Source organism: Ambystoma mexicanum, chromosome 1p (assembly GCF_040938575.1).
Source record: "Ambystoma mexicanum isolate Mex_15411 chromosome 1p, UKY_AmexF1_1, whole genome shotgun sequence".
Classification (NCBI taxonomy): Eukaryota; Metazoa; Chordata; class Amphibia; order Caudata; family Ambystomatidae; genus Ambystoma; species Ambystoma mexicanum.
In genome coordinates this window covers 1,040,336,519-1,040,358,601 of record NC_090921.1, presented here as the reverse complement: position 1 = coordinate 1,040,358,601, position 22,083 = coordinate 1,040,336,519, and the positions used below count along the sequence as shown (strand labels likewise).

The window sequence follows — 22,083 nt, the reverse complement described above, 5'->3', positions numbered from 1 at the left end:
CATATTTAATCTGTATTTTTGTCTTGTCCTGCACTGCGTGGAGTCCAAATCTGATAGCTATTTCCCCCCCCCCTATAACGCAGAAGCCCCGCCCTGCCAGTGTGCATGCTGCAGCTATCGAGTGGGCGTGCATGCATGTGTGTTGCACATCTGCCTCCAAAGATACCCAATTACTGCACAACGGGAGCTTGTGCTGCTGTGGCCTGTGTGGCCCGTGTTAAGGAGATGCTAGCACTGCTCAGTGAACCGCTTGGGTATGTGTGAGGGAAACTAGCGCAGAGCGTCCAGGCAATGCATGAGCAAAGTAAGTAAACTTAGGGCTGACTCTGTCCTGTACCTAATCCATCTGGGGCGGGAGAGGCTACAGTGTCACTGCATGTATTGTACCAGTTCTGTGCACAAAGAAATTTTGCAATATGCACATGCTATGCATGTGGTTATGCCAAGAGTTTTTACTGCGCCGCTCACCACTGTAGTGGTCTAACAGAACGGAGGGATGTGCTCCCTGCAAGGGTATCCAGACCTGGGTCTGCAAAAGTATAGAAATGGGGAGTAGAGGGAAGGGGGTGCAAGATTAAATGCACATTACCTCCACGTCCCTATTCCTCTTCCCAGTACTGGGACGAGCAAGAGTAGGACTAGGAGTACTGACGAGTACAGGTAAGTAATCACAGCATAAACGATGTTTAGTGTTGTGTGTCGCTCCTTTAACTGGGGGCGTGTTGCCCCTTTAAGAATGCGAGTCATGCCTTTGCCATGACCTGTGATGATAAAAGCAGTGCTGGTTATTGGGCCGGCTCTCGGCGGATCCGAGATCCGGCACCAGGTATGGAACCCGGATCTCGAGATCCGGCCAGAGTCAGCCGCCCAAGACCATGAACCGCGCTGGAATACTTAAAAAAATAAAATTAAAAAAAAAACAAAAAAAGAAAATGGAAAACAAAGCGCCCTTCATTTTTTTTATTTTTTAAGTATTCCAGCATTGCTGGATGTCCACTACGGCCCCGCCCCCTCTAGACCACGCCCCCTCAGGCACCGCACCCCCAAATTCCTCCCCCACCCCAGCCCTTGTGTTGTGGGATCCCCCACCACATTTTTTCCATTTCCACCACTGGATAAAAGGGAACTCTGAACGTACGTACATGCGGCAGGAAGTAGCAACTCTGTCTCTGCGCATCTTGATGGTCTGTCTGTGCTGTGTGATCACGGCCTGTGTTCCAGCCCAAAGAGCCGAGGGTTAAGTCTGCTGGGTGCCCAGCCCTGGAGTGCGGTCTGGTGCTCCAGATCCTGCACGGTGGCCCGTGCGGTCCACCCCGCTGCGTGATCGCAGCCTGACTGATCATGCGGGTGATCCCGGCACCTGGTGTGTCCCGCTCCGGTGACCCGTGAGCGAGACACCAGGTTTAGTTGTAAGAACAGGGGCAGGAGGTCCATGGGAATGGCTAGCATCACAGCACATGGCGTATCTGCAGCGTCTGTGCAGCAAGGCTGCGCTCTGGCACTGTGGGCAGAGAGTGGCTCCTTGCCTGCAGAGACCTGCGTGGCGGGAAAGGACAGCCTGATCTCTGCATTCATTTCCCGAGAAGAAGACAAACAGCTCTCCATTGCGTTGCCATGCTCCAGTGCATTACGCCATCGCTCTTTGCATACACATTTAATCAACTCGCAGAGTTTTCTTAGCGCCCGACTCAGTCATCAATCAACCAAGAGGACAAAAGCAGGACAAGCAACCCCACACGCGGCCACAAATGCAGGAACTGCAGCTTAAAAGACTGCTCCGAATTTCATCAATGTGGAAGGAACGGAAACAAGGAGCCGAAGGGGAGGGCGGCCGAGGGCCACCCCGCGCTCACAGCCGTGGTCTAAAAAGCGCCCCTCTTCCGCTCTAAAACCCGCCCTAAGGAGCACGTGTTCTGCATTCAGACACCACCTCAGCAGGAATAGAGACGGACACATCAGAGGGAGGCAAGATGGCCCTTTACTGAAAAGGAAGGGGTGCGGGTCAGGTCAGGTGCACCAAGCGAGAAGCCTAAACTCGCCTCTATCAGCGGAACCTCAGTTCACTTTTTGGGAGAGAAGCCCACGGTATTTCAGGGGAAAGCACATCATTTAACATTTAACATCTGTGCTTGAAATGGGGCAAGTACACGGCATCCACGACAGAAACATGGAAGCCAGTAGCTGGTTAAGAATGCAGGTTGCACTATCCTGCTTTACGTTTTCAAAGTGCGATTTGATTGCTCTTGCGCTAATGACGGCACGGGTATCTAAGCGCTTGGAACCAGGAAACACACCTTTCTTTTCCAATCAATATAACGGTTATAGCGCCGAGCTTGTTCGTACTCCTTGGACACCTGCGCCCAGAGGCAGCTTCTGGCCGCTTCCACGTGAAGATGTGCAGTGTACATTCCCAAATACAAAGAATGGGTCCAAAGAAGAGACATAGCGCCTTGATCCTGCGGGGCCCTAGCAGCAGGGAATTCCTTGCTCTCATTGACGACATGTGGCACCCGACAGGCCCATGCCACGAGACCTTTTCCTTCAGGTATAGGAGTGCCCGGCCTAAGAGGATTGTATGAATGTGGGTCAATGCCTTGAACGCTGCCCTGCCCATCACTGTCAGCCAGTAGAGTGTCCTAAGAACAGCTGAAATGCGAGACCTCCGGGGGGTGTTTGCCACAATTCTGGGTGTGATATTGAAAAAATCCTGCAGTCGTTAAGACTGGTTATTTGCCCCCATTGCGTTGAATGGCTTAGCTTCACATTGATAATAGCAAGGGCGGTAGAGTCGCAGTTTACTACAAGGCTCGGACTGGCCTATAGGGCAATGCCTGAACCACAAACACAAAATGATGGTGTGGGCCACTTGATTAGTTACTTATATTTTTGACCAGTGTTACTAGATAAATATTCTTCAAAATGCACAATTTGCATCACATTGTATCAAAAAACGGCCCCCTTTTGTACCATTCAAATAGTCTGTCAGAAAAGGTATGAACTGACATTTGCATCTGTGGGCCACTTTTTCATGGGAGCCCGAGACAATTGTATGCCCCAGCCCAACCCTGTTTTCCACCAATATTAAGGGATGAATTAGCCAATTAGATGACGACCACATGACGGCAGTCACCTGATCAGACACTAACAGTGTAGCATCAAGTAAGGCGCCAAGCAATTGAACTTTGGTTTTTCCTTTGCTATGGAAACGTGTGACTAGATGGACAGATGGGCGACATCTTGGCTTTCAGGTGGTCAGTGTAAAGAAGACATTGGGCCTCATTATGACCCTGGCACTGACGATATGAACAGTGCCGGTAAGGCACCGGCACCGTTCATACCGTCCCGCCGCATTACGAGTTCTGCTTGCAGGTTTCTGACAGCCCGCCAGGTAAGTGGCACCCGTGAGCATAACTCGTAATGCCGCCAGCACTGTTATCAACGGTGCTGGCGCATTCATGCTCCCCAGCCCCATTCTGCCCTATAATGGGGATCGGGAGCCCGGTAATACCGCCACCCGCGAATGGGTAATTACCGGCCCATACACCTCGTAATGGGCCAGTTATTGCCCAATCGTGGGAGGCGGTGCTGGTAGCGAGCATGGTGGTAGCCGTGCCTGCCATAAAGGCATGGCTACCGCCATGCTCGTAATGAGGCCCATTCAATTTGGGTTTGATTGAGATGGAGGTCCTTTTCTCTAAACCAGAGAGAAGACTGAAGTTGACCTGGATGAGCTCCACATTTGTCGCTGGGTTGCTTGCCATCTCATCAGAATCTGCCATTTCATTTTATTTTGTGTCCAGCTCTGGCCCTACTCAAGAGGGCCCCGGAGCACCTTAGCATGTTCAGAAGATGGGATCTTAAACAGAAGGAGAGGTGATGGCAGTGGAGGAGGTGGTGCGGCTGGATAAGGTGTGGGGTAAAGGGATATGTTTTGAGGCTTTTTCAGAAAGTGGTGATGGAGGGTGTGGTGCGGATGATGAGTGGTAGGCTCTGGATGAATGCTTCTTTTTGGGTGAATGTTAGTTTGCAGATTGGATGCGTAGGGGATGTGAACTACGCTGTCTGGTGTTCTTGCGGGTGAGGGGTATCCGTTTGTTTTGGAGGTAGCATGTGGCTTTGAGGCGATTGGCTGTTTTGGAGGTAGCATGTGGCTTTGAGGGGGATGGCATTGTTTACAACCCAGAGTCCTTTAAGAGCAATTCTCTGGGTAATGGGGAGTCAATGGAGTTGGGAAACGGCTGGGGTAATGTGCGAGTGCTTGCATATGTGCAGGATGAGGTTTCCTGCTGTGTCCTGTGTGGCTTGGAGTGTGAGGTGAGGGTGATGTTGGCAAGCCTAGTGAGGAGAGTGTTCCTGTTGTCCAGCTTGGACAGAAGACAGAACTAGTTCTTTGACTGCAGTGTAGAAATCGAGAGGGGGAAGGATGCGTCTTATCTTGCATAGAAGGTGTAGTTGTAGGTTGCACATTTTGGTGGTGGCAGCTATGTTGTGTGTGATGGTATGGTGGGGGTCAATTTTAGGGCCGAGGGGTTTGACAGGCGTGGAGAAGGATATGTGCAGGTTGTCTGTGGTTCGTTTTTTGAACCAGGGTGTGATGTTAGTGGGTCAAATAAACAGGTATTCAGTTTTGGAGGGGTTGAGTTTGAGGAAGTGGGTGGTCATGCAGGTTGTGATGGTGTAGATACAGCTTTTGAGGGCGTGGAGTTGTGAGAAGGATGAGATTTGGAAGTAAACGTATGTGTTGTCTATGTATTGTGACAATGGACATCGTGTTTGCTAAGGCCCTGTCTAAGGGATTATATATATATATATAGGTTGAAGAGGAGGGGTATCAAGAAGGATTCTTGGGAAACCCTCTACTTGACTGTGGTGGAATTGGATCGCTAGTGGGGCACAGAGACAAGCTTCCCCATTTTTGAGAAAGGAGGTGAGCCAGTAGACAACAGTGGCTGCCTATCACCAGCCTAGTTATGGAAGGACAATCCTGCCAGGTCATGAAGAGGCATAGCATACATATTAAACAGTAGTGTAGGCTGGAGGAAGGATCCCCGAGGTCCACCGTAACTCAAGACAGTGCAAAAAGATTCACGGCCCTCCACTTTAATGGGAGGATGTCATGTTGCTGAAGAAGCAATTGGGCTATTAGGTGTTGCTTGCGACACCTTTAAGTCAAAACGATTGCATTAAAGTACAGATAGGGAGGAATGGCATAAGAGGAGGGAAACCCAGCCTATAGGTGGTGTTTGGTTATGTGCCCACCCATTGACTGCCTATGGCCATTCCTACCCAGTTCCTGACCCTCACTGCCCAAACCACCTTCTCATGGGAACTCTGAGTTTGCTTTAATCAAACCTTACCATGAAACTTTGCACTTGAAGGGCCTGCCAGTGTTTTTTCAAAGCAGTATTATGTTAATGACCTAATTGGAGTTGTAAATTCGCTACTGGTGTAATATAAATCGAGTGGCTGATGGCAGACCTGGTAAGACATTTTTAAGCACACTGCAAGTCCTGTTTAAAACAAGCATTGGAAAAGCCAACAGTTTTGACTTATGTATAGGTATTCTGCATTTGCCAGGCACTGCTATTAGATGCACAGGTACTCAGACCATTTTGCACTTGCTGCCATCAATGGGCAGTTAATACCACTATGGCTGTGCCTGGCCAGTGCCTTTCCCATGCCTACACAAAAGGCCAAACTGTTGGCATTGCCAATGCTTGTTTTAGCAATATGATCGGACAACAGGTCCAAATAATGTCGATTGACCGATCATGTTGGATGATGCTGATAGGTCAAGGAACATCAGTATGCCCGACCCACCAGCTTCGATTATTGAAGAAGGTTCCCTTTTCACATCCAGTGCCCCCATTTGGCCTGAAACCCGAGTCACATTTCCCTCGATCTGGGGTGCACAATATAAGGCCTGCGGGCCATTTGCGACCCGCAATATTCTGCTTTGCGGCCCCCTGTGGGCAGGACTTTCATAAACAAGTGCGGCCCACTTCAAGCAACGGAAAACAAAGCAGGTTGCACTTCACTAGGAAAGTCTTGACCCCCTTCCCCATTAGATGCTCCCCCCCCCTAATAGATGTACTGGCCCCAAACCCCCTCACCCCCCCAGGTAAAGACCTGTTTCCAGGATCCTTAAAGGTGCTCCTTCGCCCAGCCGTCATTCGCACGCTTGCAGCCTTTATTTGCTTAGCCTGTGTTTGTTCTTCTGACCTGAAAGGGACACCACAGGAACCAATGGCCCATGAATATCACTGGGGTGGGGGCCATCACTAGTAAAAGCAGGCTACCTACATGCTGGGCACACTATTGTTTTCCAAATGTGCCACTCACACTTTTCTTGAAACAAAAACAAGACATTTTCAAACGGAAACATGCTTCTAAAACTTACATTCACTAGTTTTCTTTAAAATGTATTTTCTTTTTTTGTCGGACTGCCACACAAATACCCTGTGATTTGTGTGCCCCTTCTTTTGTGTTTTTTCACAGGATATATTTCAAGCTGTTATATGCTTGTCAAACTGCTTAATCACAAATAAATGTTTCTATTACGCCAAGAACAGTTATTAGGAAAATACACTGTGTGTTCATGGGGGCCAACTTTTGATTTTCACTGTGGGGCAGAAATTCCCCCACCCTGAATATAAGCAAGCTACCAGCCCAGCCCATCACCTGGCCGAACACATTTTAGAGCACTTGTTTTTTTATAAGGAATTGCAAAAAGTCATAAGATTTGCAGCCAGTTTTAAATATATAACATTTTAGCAACAGTCAATCAACCTGCTGAGCGACCATGGTAGCCTTCTACGGCAGGGCATGACTTTGGGTCCCTTAATGTGTTCAAAAACACTGCATTATGAAGAGTGCAGTTTGTGTACATGACTTTAAAGTCAACAGTATTTTATCTCTAGCCACACTGACCCTGTGCATACATTCATTGACAGTGTACCAGTGGTGGCTTCTCCATAATGGGCAAGGTTGCCACGACCCACGGGCACCTTCCACAATAATGGAGGAGCCAGCACAGTGTAAACACTGAGCATCACTCAGCTGCTTTATGCGGCTGACAAAGCACTCCTCGGCTGGCTTGAACTGTCAAAGGGAAACATGGTTTCCGTTTGACAGTTCTGTTCCTTAGCCTTACATATTAAATGAGCCATGCAAAGACGGGGCGTTTTTGCTTCCCCAACCTTGGATGACCCATTGGGGATGCTGGCTGAAGAACTGCATGTTTATATGTGGGAGGAGGTGCTCCTGCGCCTCCTCGCACATACAAATGGAGCGGGGCCCTTCGTCATCAGCGCTCCAGCTCTTGCATGCATGTGCACGAACCAGGAAGCACTCTGTGCTTCCTGGTTCCTGTTCGTGCTTCGCGGGTGCTGGGGCACTGGGAAGAAACATCAGGACCGAGGCAGAAGGTACGTTAATTTATATATGTGTATGTCTCTGTGTGTATGCTTGCATTTTAAAAATGTTCTTGGGGTGGGGAGGAAGTCTGCCCCCCACACCTCTTGATTGGTTCAGGCTCCCTCGCTACACTCCATCACACTGGCATATTTGCAGGAAATATTTAAAGCCCCTCCAATTCAAAAATTCACCAGCCGCCACTGGGATGTAAAGTCAAACACTGAGAACTGTAAACAATTCAACAGGGGCAAAGTGAGATTTCTGAAACCATTGCTAAAGAACCAAAAGGAGTAGTTGCCTCCTTGCCCTCTGTACTCAGTGCCTTTATGTGATATTTCATCTGTTAAACAGATTGTTCTTGATTTTCATTTGAAACCGAGGTCTAAGTGATATCTCTTCTGTTAATCGGACTGTTTTTGACTGGCTACTATTTAAAGCAGAGCTGAAGTGATGTCTCTACTGCCAAATACCTCCTCCAACTACACATTATTTGAAGCTGTGCTGCAAGTGATGTTTGCTTGAGTTAAAATAATGCAGTCTCTTGCTGAGTGCATAGGGCATTTTTTCAACTGTTGAACAGGAGTTGACTTTTTAGGATGTATATTAACATGATGAAAAACGTCGTTTGCATTAAACCTACTCTGAACATGCTTAAGGTCATGTTTTGTAACCATCTTGGTCAAGTATAGGTATACTTAAAGCAGTTTGGCCTGTTGACCCTTATTTGATGTGCCATCCCCCACCATGTAGTATTTGTGCCCCCCCATAATACTGATTTCTAGTGATGTCACTAATTGCTGGTCTCTATTGGCTCTATGTTTAATGTTTAATGATTTATATATTGTGCGTGGGCTCAGCCAATAGAGGACCAGCAATGTGAAATTCACTGCTGGGATTGGGTAAACCTGCTCTTCCTGACTTACTGTTGATGGAACGGAAGACCCTTACATGTGTCACCTTGCCCCCCGTAGCCTGCATTGCCGCCCGCCATGACTGGCCTCGACTGTCCCCAGCTGCCCATTGTCACCAGCCTTTGGCTCCCACGGTAAGCTTGTGGCTGCAACTGGAGATTTTGGGGTGGGGTGAGTAGCCCAGGCTGTGCTGCACAGTGCCGGCATGCTCACATCTATTTGAGCATCATGGGAGGTGGGAGGGAGGCAGATGGTTGTAAATTATTATAAAATATGCCACCAGCTCCTTAGGGCTTCATTCTGTGGCAACAATTTGATCTAGATGTAGAGAGGGGGTTAATAGGAGCAGAATATCACCAAACAGAGCAAAGAAAACCAGCCAGTAGTCAAAAACTAAATGACCACTTAAAAATGGATTTGGCCAATCATAGAGGGCCACCCAATGTGTGGGGCCATTTCAATTGCAAGAGTTGGACGGCCCAAATACAGAGCCTCATCACCCCCTTCCCACTCAGGCTAGCAGTCTGCACAGCTCTTGTTCACATGTGGGACAACTGGCTTGTTGTGTCGGGTGCATGCTGCTGGGGTGCCAGGGAGCGCCTGTGCTCACACTGTGGATGAAATATTCAAGCTCAGTAGCAACAGTTTTTCTACTCGGTTTAGTACACAACTTTACCAACACCAGTGCTGTAAAGCATGCTAATAAGCAGTATAAAAAATATATATATCAGTCATATTTTGTATGCATGGCCTGTGCACCCCACTTTTGAATGCTGCTTCAGAGCAAAGTATTGGAAAAAGAACATTCATGCATTGCCTGGTGACAAAGTGATGGCAAAGCAATGTTGACAGTGGGCATTGACGTCTTTTGTGGCAGTTCTTCTGAATGCAGAGGCGTTTCATTGTGGCGTGTGGAGGATGCACATTTAAACGTTTTTCTTTTAGCTTCGTTTTTGAAATGTGAAGGTGTCCTATGCTGCCGGGGGGGGGGGGGGGGGATGTCCCTGTTTGTCCATACTGCAATTTTGTAAAGTGCAAAGGGTTGGAGGCTGCATTCTCTTCTAAGATCCAGAGGCAAAGCTTCCTCATGTAGTTATTAATGTGGGCAGATCACTCGTCAGCCACATCTGCACAGCTCTTTTTCACCTGCAGGACAGATAGCTGTCCATTAGATTGTTGCTCCTGGGGGTACGGGGGCGAATTGTTTTCACACTATGGATAACATGTTCAAGCCGAGGGCCAAATCAGTCTTTTCTTCTGGCTTGGTCATAACATGTACTAACACCAGCGCTGTGAAGTATGTTAATAAGCACTAGAAAAACAGTTTTGGTTAATAAATGTGATGCAGAATTGAAAGCACAAATAGCAATAAAGACACAAAATACACCTCAAAATGCCTGTTTATTCCCTCACATGCTCACTAAGTATGTCTGGGGGTTGTAAATTCACCAAATTCCCCTTGTGGCTATACAGCATGAACAATTCAGCCCCCTGTAAGATACATTAGGCCCTCCGGCAAATCTAGTTGTGCACCCATGCCCTACGTGCTTAAATTCATAAACATGTGCTATTAACTGGATCCAGGCTGCCTTTTCCAAGATGTTTCACCAAAAAGAACAGTTAGCGTTGGAGATGCGCCTATGACTAGAACAGAGTGTGGCGGACAAGGGAGTTTTAATAAAAATGGGCTGCAAGTCTGAGAACAAAACCTAAGACAAAGCCGCAATTGGATTTGTACATGTCCCAACCTGGCCACCGGGGATCTGTGCAATATAAAATGAAATAAAAATGCCCTCAGCATGTTCGAGATCACCTCAGAGACTCCATAATTACGTTTTAAACACACTGCATCTGAGGAAGACGGACTTCTTGGCCCTTATTTTCTTTTAAAGTTCTGTTTTCTTTTTCTGAACTTGAAAATGTCCCAAAGAGTTTGGAGGAAACACAGCCTCGAGAGGGATCATTACCAGCCTGTCACTGCTGTAGCCGCAGGCTCGGACTGGCCTAATGGGCAATATGCCCAGGGCGGACCAAAAATTCAAAATGCTGGTGTGGTCCAGTTGTTTTTGGTCAAAGTGGGACACTTTTTTGGCTAATGTGGGTCAGGTGGATGAGTTATTCACTATGCGGCTGATAGTTTTGACCAGTGTTGATGAATAAATATTCTTTAAAATGTACAATGTGCCTCACATTTTATCAAAAACTCCCCCTTCGTTACTATTCAAACAGTATCACAAAAGGAATGAATAGCCATTTCCAACTCTGGGCCAATTTATTTTATTGGTGCCCGAGACAATGTTATGGCCCAGTCCGACCCTGTGTAGCCATATTGGATTTGCAGACATTTTCAAGAGTGTTCTTTTAGGCATGCCTTGCCAATGCCCTGCACACAACCATGACGCGACGCACACAGATGTCAAAACTCAAGCCGGGGGGTGAGAGAGTGCCGTTGTGGGCATGCTTTGCTGTGCGGATGCCCAAGCTGCCCCTTGTCGTGCAGTGATTGTGTGTGTTTGTGTTTTGTGGGCAACTTCTAAAGCGGCATATGCTGCACCTTTTTGCTGGGTGGGGGGGGGGAGAATACGCACTGCTGCCCGTGCGATATCCTTGTGCATGTGACTGTATGCCCAACACTACTCTGGTATTAACCAGAGCTGTCCATGATTTGTGAAGTAAGAATTTCGGTTTCTAAAGCTATCATTGCACACATACATTGCAATAACCACATCCAAAAGAGGCCCTGGAAATAGTTTTCAAAGGGGCACCCTTTTTTTCACATTTCGAGCAATCCCAAAACTTTTCCCATGAGAATATTTGGAAATGCCTACAAAAAAAGAGGCCCAGGCTGTAGAGGCTTACCAGGAAATCTCCAGAGTTCCCTATAGGCCAGTCCACCCATGACCAAACATGGTTTCTGTTTGTTTTAACTTCATGGCAGAGCCGGTTCCAGGATTGCAAGATCCTGTTTGGCTAATCAGTGCAGGGCCCACTACTTTGCATATGCGTTTACATCGGAAGCGACAATACAGAAAAGGACGCCACAAGCAGTGACAACAGTATTTGTTAGTACATCATGGGAAGTTACATTACAAAAAATGTAATAACAAGAGACAAATAACTGTGATGTGCTTAGGAATGGACATACATGGAACAACAGTATAGGCTGTTAAACCATAATTGCAATGTTTTTGAAAGCATCCATCAGGGGTCTCCAAACTGTAGCTGTCCAGATCTTTCGGACTACACCGTGGAAATCGCAGTCCCAGCGAGGGGATGCCCATGTTGTTTCTGATATATATTACTTGTTGAATTTTAATATAGTGCATACCTTTATGTATGTATTCACGTCTTGCATTTTAATGTATTGCATGTCACTTGGTGCCTGTTAATATATCGCATGACTTCTCATTTCTACAAATGTATTACACTGTATGTGACCGCACTGGCCCAGACACACAGGATTGCTGCATTTCAATGTATTACATGAACATTGTTTCCACCCCAGGCACAGCTAGCAGCGGCCAGTTTTACGGCAGCAAGTGAATCACCGCTTACCGAGGAACTGTTCCCCTCCCCAATCCCTGCATGTGCCCCCAGCTGTCCCCATTGTGCGACATCCTCCTCTCCTTTCTGTCACTTGGACTTTACTGCTCCCCCAAAGGGAGCCTGCCTGTGCTCTGCGCTTTCCGCCCCTTCCTCCCTGGACTCATGAGAACAGCTGTGGTCACCACAGCGGTGGGTGAGGGGAGCCCTTACATCTCCTTCCTTTGCTGGATGTTTGCCCACCTCTCATGTCCCAGGCCCCTTCTTCCTTAGTCCCTTCATCTCCCTTCCTGGGACAGCTGTGGAGTAGGGGGCTGTGCATTCACCATTGTGTCCATCCTAGGATGTTTGCCCACCTTTCATGTCCCAGCCCCCTTCTTCCTTAGTCCCTTCATCTCCCTTCCTGGGACAGCTGTGGAGGAGGGGGGCTGTGCATCCACCATTGTGTGCATCCTAGGATGTTTGCCCACCGGTCATGCCCCTGCCCATTTGGTCCCTTCATCCCCTTCCTGAGACAGCTGTGGAGGAGGGGGGCTGTGCCTGCAAGTGTCGATCTACCCCTGACCCCCTGTGAATCTCCACCCTTTTTCCTGTCACTTGGACATGGGAAATATGTTGACCTCTTGAGAAACTCTTGTCCTCCCCTGTGGAGGGGGAAAGCGACAGCTGTGGAGAGGGACCTGTGCCTGCATGTGTCATCTTGCACCCTGTCATAATCTCTGCCCCCTTCCTCCTTGGACTCTGAGGACAGGCTCCACAGGGGCCTTATAACAGGGGCCGGGAGGATAGCTCAGGGGCAATGTGCTCACCTTGGAAGCAAGACCACACAGAGCAAGACAGGTTCAATCCCCGGGTCTGCCCTTAGAAACCTCTCGGTATTAAGCGCGTTATAAATAATCAATTATAGAGTATACATTGTAAAATAAGTGGACAGAGAACCCGGGCAGGCTCTCTGTTATGGCTGCATTGCTGGACGCGTGGGTGGGGGCAGGGGAGCTACAGAAACCCAAGTAAGTCCCTCGCTCTCACCTTCTCTCTCTCCCTTACACACACATCACTATTTTGGCTTGCCTTCCGCTTCCAGACTCCCTCCCATTACCTCTGGCCATTGACTATGCTGGCTAGGACTGATGGGAGTTGTATTGCAAAACATCTGTAGAGCTTTAGGTTGCACACTCCAGGCGCGCACTATAAACTCAATCAGGTCTACGGACTCAGCATTCTGGTAGCTAAGCCACAGTAAGAGAACATTATTTACTCAAGGTCATAGACTTTGTGAAGTGGTAAAGCTGGGATTTGAGCTCAGTCTGTAATTTAGGCCACTGAGTACGCACACATCTCTGCGCTAGTTGGTGAAATTATATAACAAAGCAAAGTAATACCCATTTAAATCCTTAGAAAAAAGACCTGCAACAAGAGTATGATTGGGTGTTCATGTTTCCCATTCTGAATGGAAGCATACAAAAACAGAATGCAAAGAAACCAATTAGACCGTTTAAAAAAAGGTGGCAAGGGGTTGTTTTGTGAGGCTAATTTTGTTGGGGAAAGCCTACGATTTCACCAGCCAAGAGCAGCCGTATGGGGTCTTTCACATGCAAAAGCCCCCATCCATTCTTGATACCCCAAGATTATTGCTAAATTAGGGTACTGATAAACTGCTTTTCAGTTGTGCCAAGACTCTTTAATGCATTTGTGTGGTCTTCATGTGAGGTGCTGGGATTGTGTTTTTTGGGGCACATCACTCTGGATAATGATGGTAAGCCCTGGCAGTGTGGCGGGCTAGTGAGGGAGTTCTAGGTAAGGGACATTCAGTGCCGAGTGGCATAATTAGACGCCGCCGCTCGGCACCAGAATACTGGGACCGGGGGTCTCGGTGGCGTGGGCCGGGCTATATTAGAGGGAGAGCAGGAGGTGCTCTCCCTCTTGTGTCCCAGACCCACAGGCGCTGCATAGTGCAGTGCTGCTACCGCTCAGATTTCTAGTCGCGAGCCGCGGATCAGTGCTGAACGGTGGGGTGTCATGCTCATCGAGTGGTGCTGACCGGTAGGTGCACGGTAGCAAGGGGAATGGGACTGGGCGTCTAGTTGGTTCATAGGGCCACCCCCCCCTCACCAGCACTGTCCCAGTGGTGTGAGGTAGATAATGTCCACGTGTGCAACCATGTGTTGGATACATGTGGTGTCTATCATGTGTTCTATGCGTTCTAATACTAACTGCTGCATGTTGTGAATACATGCAGCTGAATGCCTTCCAAAAGAATCTAGCCAGGGCTTTAAGTGGGCCGGGGCGAGACAGGGCTCGGCCCCGCCAATCTCCAAATATTGCCCTTCAGCCGGGGCTCTGCCAGGCGCTCCAAACTGACTTTCCTGACCAGAGCTTTTCCTTGCAGTAAAGTAAATGCAAAGCTGAGTGACAGTACTGCTCTTCCCCAGTAGATGTCACTTATCAGTCATGTTTCTAATTACAGCAACAGTTAAAGACATTTTGAATTCGTTTTTTTTCAAACAGGTTTGATTATTGCAACACAATATGTTATCATTATGGTTTTCTTACAAAGGATCTATGGGATTGCATGGTGCAGTGACCTAGTTTGATTTGAAGTTCTATTTTATATATGAATTTATCTGTTTTGGTCAATATTTGTAAGCAGTTATTATACTTAATATACATTTTAAAGTATAATTGACTCCCTTTCATTGCACCTATGAAAAATCCATTGGGTCTGTTAAGTCACTCTTAATTATGTAGGCCCCATCTCTGTTAAAGGCTTTGGGATTGGAGGGTGTGCAGAGCTATTTTAGCCCCACCCAAAAAAATGCGCACCAAGACACGCTAGACCCCCCCCCCCCAACCCCCCCCCCCCCCACTCTCCTCGATTTCTTCTCCCGCCTAAAGCACTGAATCTAGTATTTGGTCTCATTCCTTGCCCCCCCCCCCCCCCTGCATCACCCATGTCAATGCCGCTGGGCCCTGGGCAGCGGCACAGGCTGCCTATGGCTTGCGCCGGCCTTGCTTCTCGGAGCCGCCCCCCATCCCTGCAACCCCCCCATCCCATTCACTGTCAAATTAAAGGAGAAGCACGCGCGGCTGACGGCGTAAAATGTGCAACAATGCAGCCTATTGAAACAGCTCTCCAGTCAGCTGAGAAACAGAACAAAAGTTTCCCAAGTAAGGCAATGGAAAAAGTGCCTCTGGGTAAGGAGCAGAAATAAGGTCATGTGGCAGGCAAGCTGCGCGGGAATCGGAGCAGCACGCTGCGGCGCCGAGTCCACATTCAGCTCGACCAGATCAAAGCCGAGCGTGTCTGGAAGCCGGGGGTGGGGGAGGGCGAGGAGGCGACGAGGGGCAGCTATCGCCACGGGCTCATCCTGCTCACCGAGGCGAGTGGAGGGGCCCCACACACAGACCTTTATTCAGGACAACACAAAAGTGCGCAGGGTGCACGGAGAGTCTCGGTGGGTTATGTGCCTACTGCCGAAATCCCGACCTAGCCACGTAACACAGAGATAAATACACGCGAGTATCGATCAAACTAGCGATGAATAGCGCTAATAGCGGGTATTCCGAGGCTTAGGGGCGGCCTCTCAAGTGAGAGTCCATATGCGGTCTGCCGCATCTTGTCTTCGCGCACACGTCTCAAACTTCATTCGCTCTCCACGTCCTGAGTGCCAATGGCATTGGGACGTATCTACAGCGCCCTGCGATTTATTCCTGCGATTTATTGAGGCCCGCTGGATGGAAGATGTCGGGGTAAAACTCTCCTGACGGAGGATGCCGGGGCAAAATTCGCCGGGGCAAAGCTCTCCTGGCGGAGGATGCCGGGAGTGGATGCCGGGCAAAACTCTCCTGACGGAGGATGCCGGGGCAAAATTCGCCGGGGCAAAGCTCTCCTGGCGGAGGATGCCGGGCAAAACTCTCCTGACGGAGGATACCGGGGCAAAACTCTCCTGATTGTTGGGGGTAGGAAATGTTATTGCTCCCAACTAACCATAATAAAAACTCACCTTTCTGCATACTCGCCCACAAACTCTGACCTAAACTCAACCATAACTCTACCGCACCACAAACACATACTTTTCGACAACATCCAACTTGAAATGAAACCATACACAGCCACACCTCAACACCACACAACGGCTACCGAGTGAAAATGCACCAACGATCAATGACTGGTTTCTCCGAACTGAAGTTACAACAGCACATCGAAGCTATCTTGCTCTTGTCTCTCTACCCCACTAACAAACCCCTAACCCCTGACCATTGCAGATCCGCCAGAGCGCCATGAAACCACACAAGTGGCGAAATTGCACGGTACAAGAACCTTAAACAAAATATAACTAGCTTTCAGGCAAAATCAGAATCTTTTTTTTCACCCAAAATGTCAGTCTATTAGTGAGCTGTGAAACTTTTTGGCCCACTAATTACCTGACATTATGGACAAAAAATGTAAATTCAGGCAAAAAAACTAACACTGCGAACAAGAAAAAGCCACATTCACCTAGAAGCAGTGAAGCATGGAAAAATCTGCACCGCTGGCTTGTGGCAGCTCAGTGGACTTGTGGGTCCCGACAGCCCTTCCTTCGCAATGCATGCACCATATAACGCAGGGTTCGAAATTTAGGGTGCTGGGAGCTATTTAGCTCCTGCTTGTAGTCTAGTCTACATTTGGCTCCCCAGGCCAACTGATGCCAAACAAACACGCCTATGTGAATTGAACTCTATGCATTTGGGACAATCATTAAATAAACATTAGTACACATCTATAGGCCATTTTAAAGCATAAGGGGTCATAAATAATTGATAATATGGTACGTTTGCATCTTATGTAGAAGATAGATTTGCGGAACGCTATGTACTAGCTACTCGTTCCCCAATGGTAGCTCTTGGTCACTGGTCCTGCTGGATACTTTTAGCTCCTGCTTGTCCAATGTTAATTTTGATCCCTGCCGCTGCCATGACCCTCCGTCCAGTGGCAGAGTTCTCCCATCTGCCTTTAGTGTCTCTAATTATTGTCATCATCATCATGCTAATTCGGGGACTAAATTGAGTGCTGACCTAGTTTCAGGAAGCAGCAGAGCACTATACAAGTCATAGTGGGAAGTACACAGTGAGGGAAATCGAGATACCAGGGAGCGGGGAGTTAACATCAGGGAGGGGAGGGCAATTTGTCAGCAACAGACCTACAAGCAATCGGGGGAGGAACCTGTGTGGGGGCGGTAAGGATGTGTGTGCAACTGTTGCCCTGTTCACTTTTCTGAGGGCCTTCTCTTCGTGGCATCGCTACCCCTCACTTACATGTAACTTTAGTCTAGCTATCGCCCACACCCACAACATTGCTCCTTTTCCCATCTAACTTGACTGATATCTTGCAGGTCGAACTCGCTACTCCTCGCTACCTCGTTATCCCATTCTCCTCCCTCACTGCCTGTTCTGCCAAAGAATGTCCTAGGACTAAAATCTCCTTTTTTCTCTACACATACATCTTGCAATGGTTTGATCACCCCTTGGTCAATAGAGAGAGAGAAAAACATACATAACAATTGTGCAGACGCCCCCACCCACTTTCTTAGTTTGGCCTCCACCCACCAGCTACAGCCTTGCTGCGGCGTATTTCCCAAGCTTTTCCGATTTGTTGCGACGGATGGCCCACCCCCACCAGTTTCTTGATGTGGTATTAGCCCACCACCAATAGTAGTGGCCTAATACCAGAGCTTCATGTGGGCGGGGCTGAGACCCCAACAGTCTCCAGAAAGTGCTTCTGAGATGTGGAGCTGCCGGAACTCCCTAAAGTTCCCTTATATCCTGAGCCCATCAGGTTGCAAGAAGTCCAGGCATTTTTTTCTACTGCCTGAAGCCTCTCACACCTTATCAGATTTCTCTCATATGCGCTAGAGCCTCAGACTTTAGAAAAAAAGGGCATTGGTTTGTACCTGCCTCTCTTTTTTCCCCTAATTGTGACACGGACCCCCACCTAGCATCCCTTTAGCTAAAGAGATCATCATTGTCGCACCCCAGGAAGCACAGGATGGGTGATCTTCCACTACGCAAATCCTCTTAACTCCTGCCAAATTGTCATAAACACCACCGGGCAGTGAACAAGAGGTGCCACCTGAGTGGGGCCCCCACTGCATGCAGGCTCCAGCCGACGAGTCAATGGTGACATCTGAACCGTTGCAGGGCTCATTATCTTGGGCCATACTTTGACTGCCCTGTCCCTACCCATATCTTACCCAGGGGTCAAGTCCTAAAAAAGAAAGTGGGGACACTCATTAACATACCATTTGAATGTGGCGTCACTAGAAATTAGCATATCAAGGTGTCCTCTGAAAAACGTGGGGTAACTCCTGAAAAAAGCAGGGGGGTGGGCTCTGTCCACCCACGTGTACCCTCGACTTGAGCCCTGCCTTACCCTGCAACTGCCCCCCCCCCCCCCACCGCCCGCAGGGCATCTTCGTCAAGGATTTTGACATCTGTTGCGGGTGAAAGGAGGGAGTTGATGCTGCACCTATTCTTAGGTGCAAAGAGGAGCATCAATTGGGACTGGGGGCAGAGGAATATTCACCCAACCACTATTGTTCAGTGTTGAAATGCTCCCTCCCCTCCAAGATATCAAGCATCGCTGAGCCTCCCACTCTTGGGCATGGTTGCAAAGGCAGTTCCCAGACAGGGCAGCATTGCAGGAGTAAGGCCCGGCATTGATGCACTGACGCGCCCCCCTCAGTGCAAAGCGAGGTTGCCCTGGTCAAATATGGCCGGCAGACTTCCCTTCTTTGGCATATGGCAGCCTGGCACTGGTGCCTAGCAAGGCTCAAGGATAGAGATGGAATCTATTCCCCCAGGGGTGTTTCTAGACCCTGAAGAGATCCAGGGCTACGCTAATGTCGGGGCTGTTGGGACTCGGGGCTAGCTAGCATTTTGGTTGTAGCACCTGAGCTTCTGTCCGGGGCTATAACCAGAAAACTTGGGGCTATAGCCCCCTCAGCGCCCCCCCCTCCCCCCAGCAACACCTCTGTATTCCCCACTAAACTCCTTCGCCCTTTCCTGGACTGTGTTTGCCACACTGCGGCTCACATTCTCGTCCTTTACAAGAGACTTTGGAGTATGGCCACCAACCGCACCCAGACCCCACCAGTCACTTAAGTCATGCCAGAACATGCAATGTCAGGAGGGCCTGCTCCAGGCCAGGGTGATCGCAGGTCGATCTGCCTAGCCCCCCGCCCCCTCCCATACCAGGAGCAGAGACAGCACATTGACTGTCAACACAATATGGCACTAGGACCCTATGGAAACCCACAAAATGTGCTGGAAGGCTGGCACAGCTTGGAATATGATAAAGGACTGCTTTGAGGGACCATTATTGAAATGGACAAACAGCTGCTAAGTGGTGCAATACGGGAAATGTAGGCATGTTCTAAGTAGGGCATTAATTAAGGAAAATTACAAGGTGTGCTGACTGGCACTTTATGGAATGTCTAAAGTGTGGTTTCAGCATCATTAAATAAATATAGTTTTAATGATCTACACTCTAAATACTCCCGTGGAGCGGCTACTGCAGGTCAGGAAGTCTTGTACCGCTTTTGTCTTTTTGGAATCACACAGAATCCGGATATTTAGTCATCTCGAAATTCATGCCACAAAAATACTAAAGGTATGGCACACCACTTGAATTTTTTTAGTAAACTGAGATGATTAACACAGTGAATATTTAGGGCCAAGTGGGATTTTCTTTTCAGGTCAAAACAGAACACTTGTTTTTTTATGTGCATATCTACATACATTTAAAAAATGTAGTCTTCAGAAAAAAAACATTTTGGAAAAAATAAATATAACTTTAGATTTAAAAGGGGTTTCTCTAGATAATGTTATTGACAGGGGTTGGTTTGAGAACCAAAAGACCCTGGAAATAATTTTTGAAAGTGCCCTCATATTACACATTTTAAGCAATCCCCCCCCCCTTTTCCTATGAGAACATGTGGAAATAAAATGGGTCACCACACAAAAGCGGTCCATGGTGCCGATGCCTACCGGGTCATCTCCAGAGTTCCCTACAGGCCAGTCCACCCCTGGCTATACATATTACAGAACAGTTGTGCAGAACGATCCACTTGCATGTTAATTTGACTTTATACGTAGTCTGGAACATTGCGACATTGTGGCAGAGCGACAGAGGGATGCTGCAGGCGCATCTAAGCAGCACCAGTGACCAGATCAGCCTTGGATCTCCCCCCGCCCACTGAGCCTGCAAGGGGAAAGCAGGCCCGGGTGTGGGTGGAGGAAACGCCTTCCCCAATGTGGCCCTGCTAGGCCGCCTTGCTGCCTGTTGAGGCACCAGACCAGGGCTCTGCAACCTGCGATTCTCTTAATGTTATGGATGATGACCCCTCGCCATGGAATAGGCTTCCTAGGGCAGATGGTAGCTGTATTACAAAACATCTGGCGAGCCAAAGGATGCAGGCCCCTGCACTAGACCTTGCCCTGCTGCACTGTACCCACTATTCTAGACAGAAGGTAAAGGTGACTTTAAATGATATGATAGGTTATTTATAACGTGCTCAATACCCAGAGGTTTCTAAGCACGGACCCGGGGATCGAACCTGTGTTGTTCTGTGTCGTCTTGCTTCCAAGGCCAGCACGTTGCCGCTGAGCTATCCTCCCGAGATGAGGCAATAAAGCCAGGAAATAACTGCTTGCCTGAAGGTATGTGCTAGCGGAGCAGAAGGTGCACTGGAAATGATGTGCTAGCGGGGCATACGGAACATGTCCAAAGTAAAAAGCCGAAACAGAGGGCAATGAGGTTCTCGGTGGGTATGCGGACATCAACAATGTGAAAACTAGCCGCAAGGTGTATAGACACAGTTCCAGCCAGGCTTAAATGTACATACACACCAAAAACGAAATAGAATTAATATTTACTCAATTTTCTTGGCCCCGTTAGATGGCTTTGACACTTGATAGCACAATTTCTTAGGTCAAGAGCGGAGTACCGTGCCCTGAAGATCACCCGGGCCTTGACTTTTGGAGGCCAGCTGGCTTCTAATCTTTAGGTGCATTCGCAAACTACACTGGTCTCCCCCCTTGGCAAGGGCAGCATCTAAAAGGAGTCACGTGAAGTGGACTAAAATAATTTCTTGGTAATAGCATTTTATGTTTTGCAAGCATGGCAACTTCTCATTAGTACACACAAATGAATGGCTTTTTATTTTCACCATAAGTTACCAGGATGTATTTCACATGGATTGAGAGAATGGAAATGGGTGGCCCAATGAGGCAGAAAAACATGAGGGCGCATGTCCAGTGGTCGCCCTGGATCTGCATGAAACACTGGGCTGGTGGGTCCGAACCGGCCAGGACACTCTGCTCGACACAGGTGTCTCCTGCGCGTGAGCAAAGTCACCCCTGGCCCTGCAGACTCCGCAGCGAGACGTGCAAATCCCCCTGATCCCAGGGCTTGGCGGGCTTTGAGTGTGATGACCCTTATTGGCTCTGGCTTGAGGTGTGCGCACGCACAATGAGGCACATTCCACTGTGCGTCTTTCGTGTTCTGTGAAAAGGGTGCTGTGGGCCGCGTCACATTGCCACGCATCCCACGGGGCCCATGGCAGATGTTCAGCCACTCCTGATTTTTTTCGCAGCACTTTGTGTGAGGAATTCGACAAATTCCGTGCTTTGGGTGTGAGCTCACCTGGGCTTTTCTGAAATGTTATATGAAATTGAATGATGGTAGATCAACTTCTGGAAAATGTGTGGGGTTAATCTGCACACATTTTCCTATGCTCACAGTATGACAAACACATAGTCTTGTGTACTCTGGGTGGACAAAGCCTACAGGCACAGTCCTCCCTGTCACATTTAGCTGGAATGCGACACCCAGGAGTACATCAGGGCATCTCAAAAGTGGTATGGAAAATCCTTCCTCTTGCCATGGCTGGACTAATTAAATAACAACGGCTCCATGGAACCGTCCTATCCTTTGTTGGCCCTGCTGGTGGCAGTGACGCATACTGACGAGTTAATTTAAGCAGGCCCACGAGAGACCTGGTTGCAGGGCTAACAAATGCTAGGAATATCCCAACACCTTTGATATGCATCTGTGTCAACCTGAAGCCAGCTCCCGCCTCTTACTATCTAGGGCAGTGAAATGTCATGTCTGGGACTGTTGTTTACGGTAGGCAACCCCTGCAGGGGGACCCCATTCAGAGGGTAGGAGTATGTG

At 48.5% G+C, this 22,083-nt stretch overlaps 1 protein-coding gene across 1 annotated transcript in view; it reads right to left on the bottom strand.

The window, feature by feature from the left end:
- The window catches only part of ZNRF1 (zinc and ring finger 1), a 317,434-nt gene that overhangs the window by 126,125 nt on the left and 169,226 nt on the right, over positions 1 to 22,083 (bottom strand). The window lies entirely within an intron of this gene.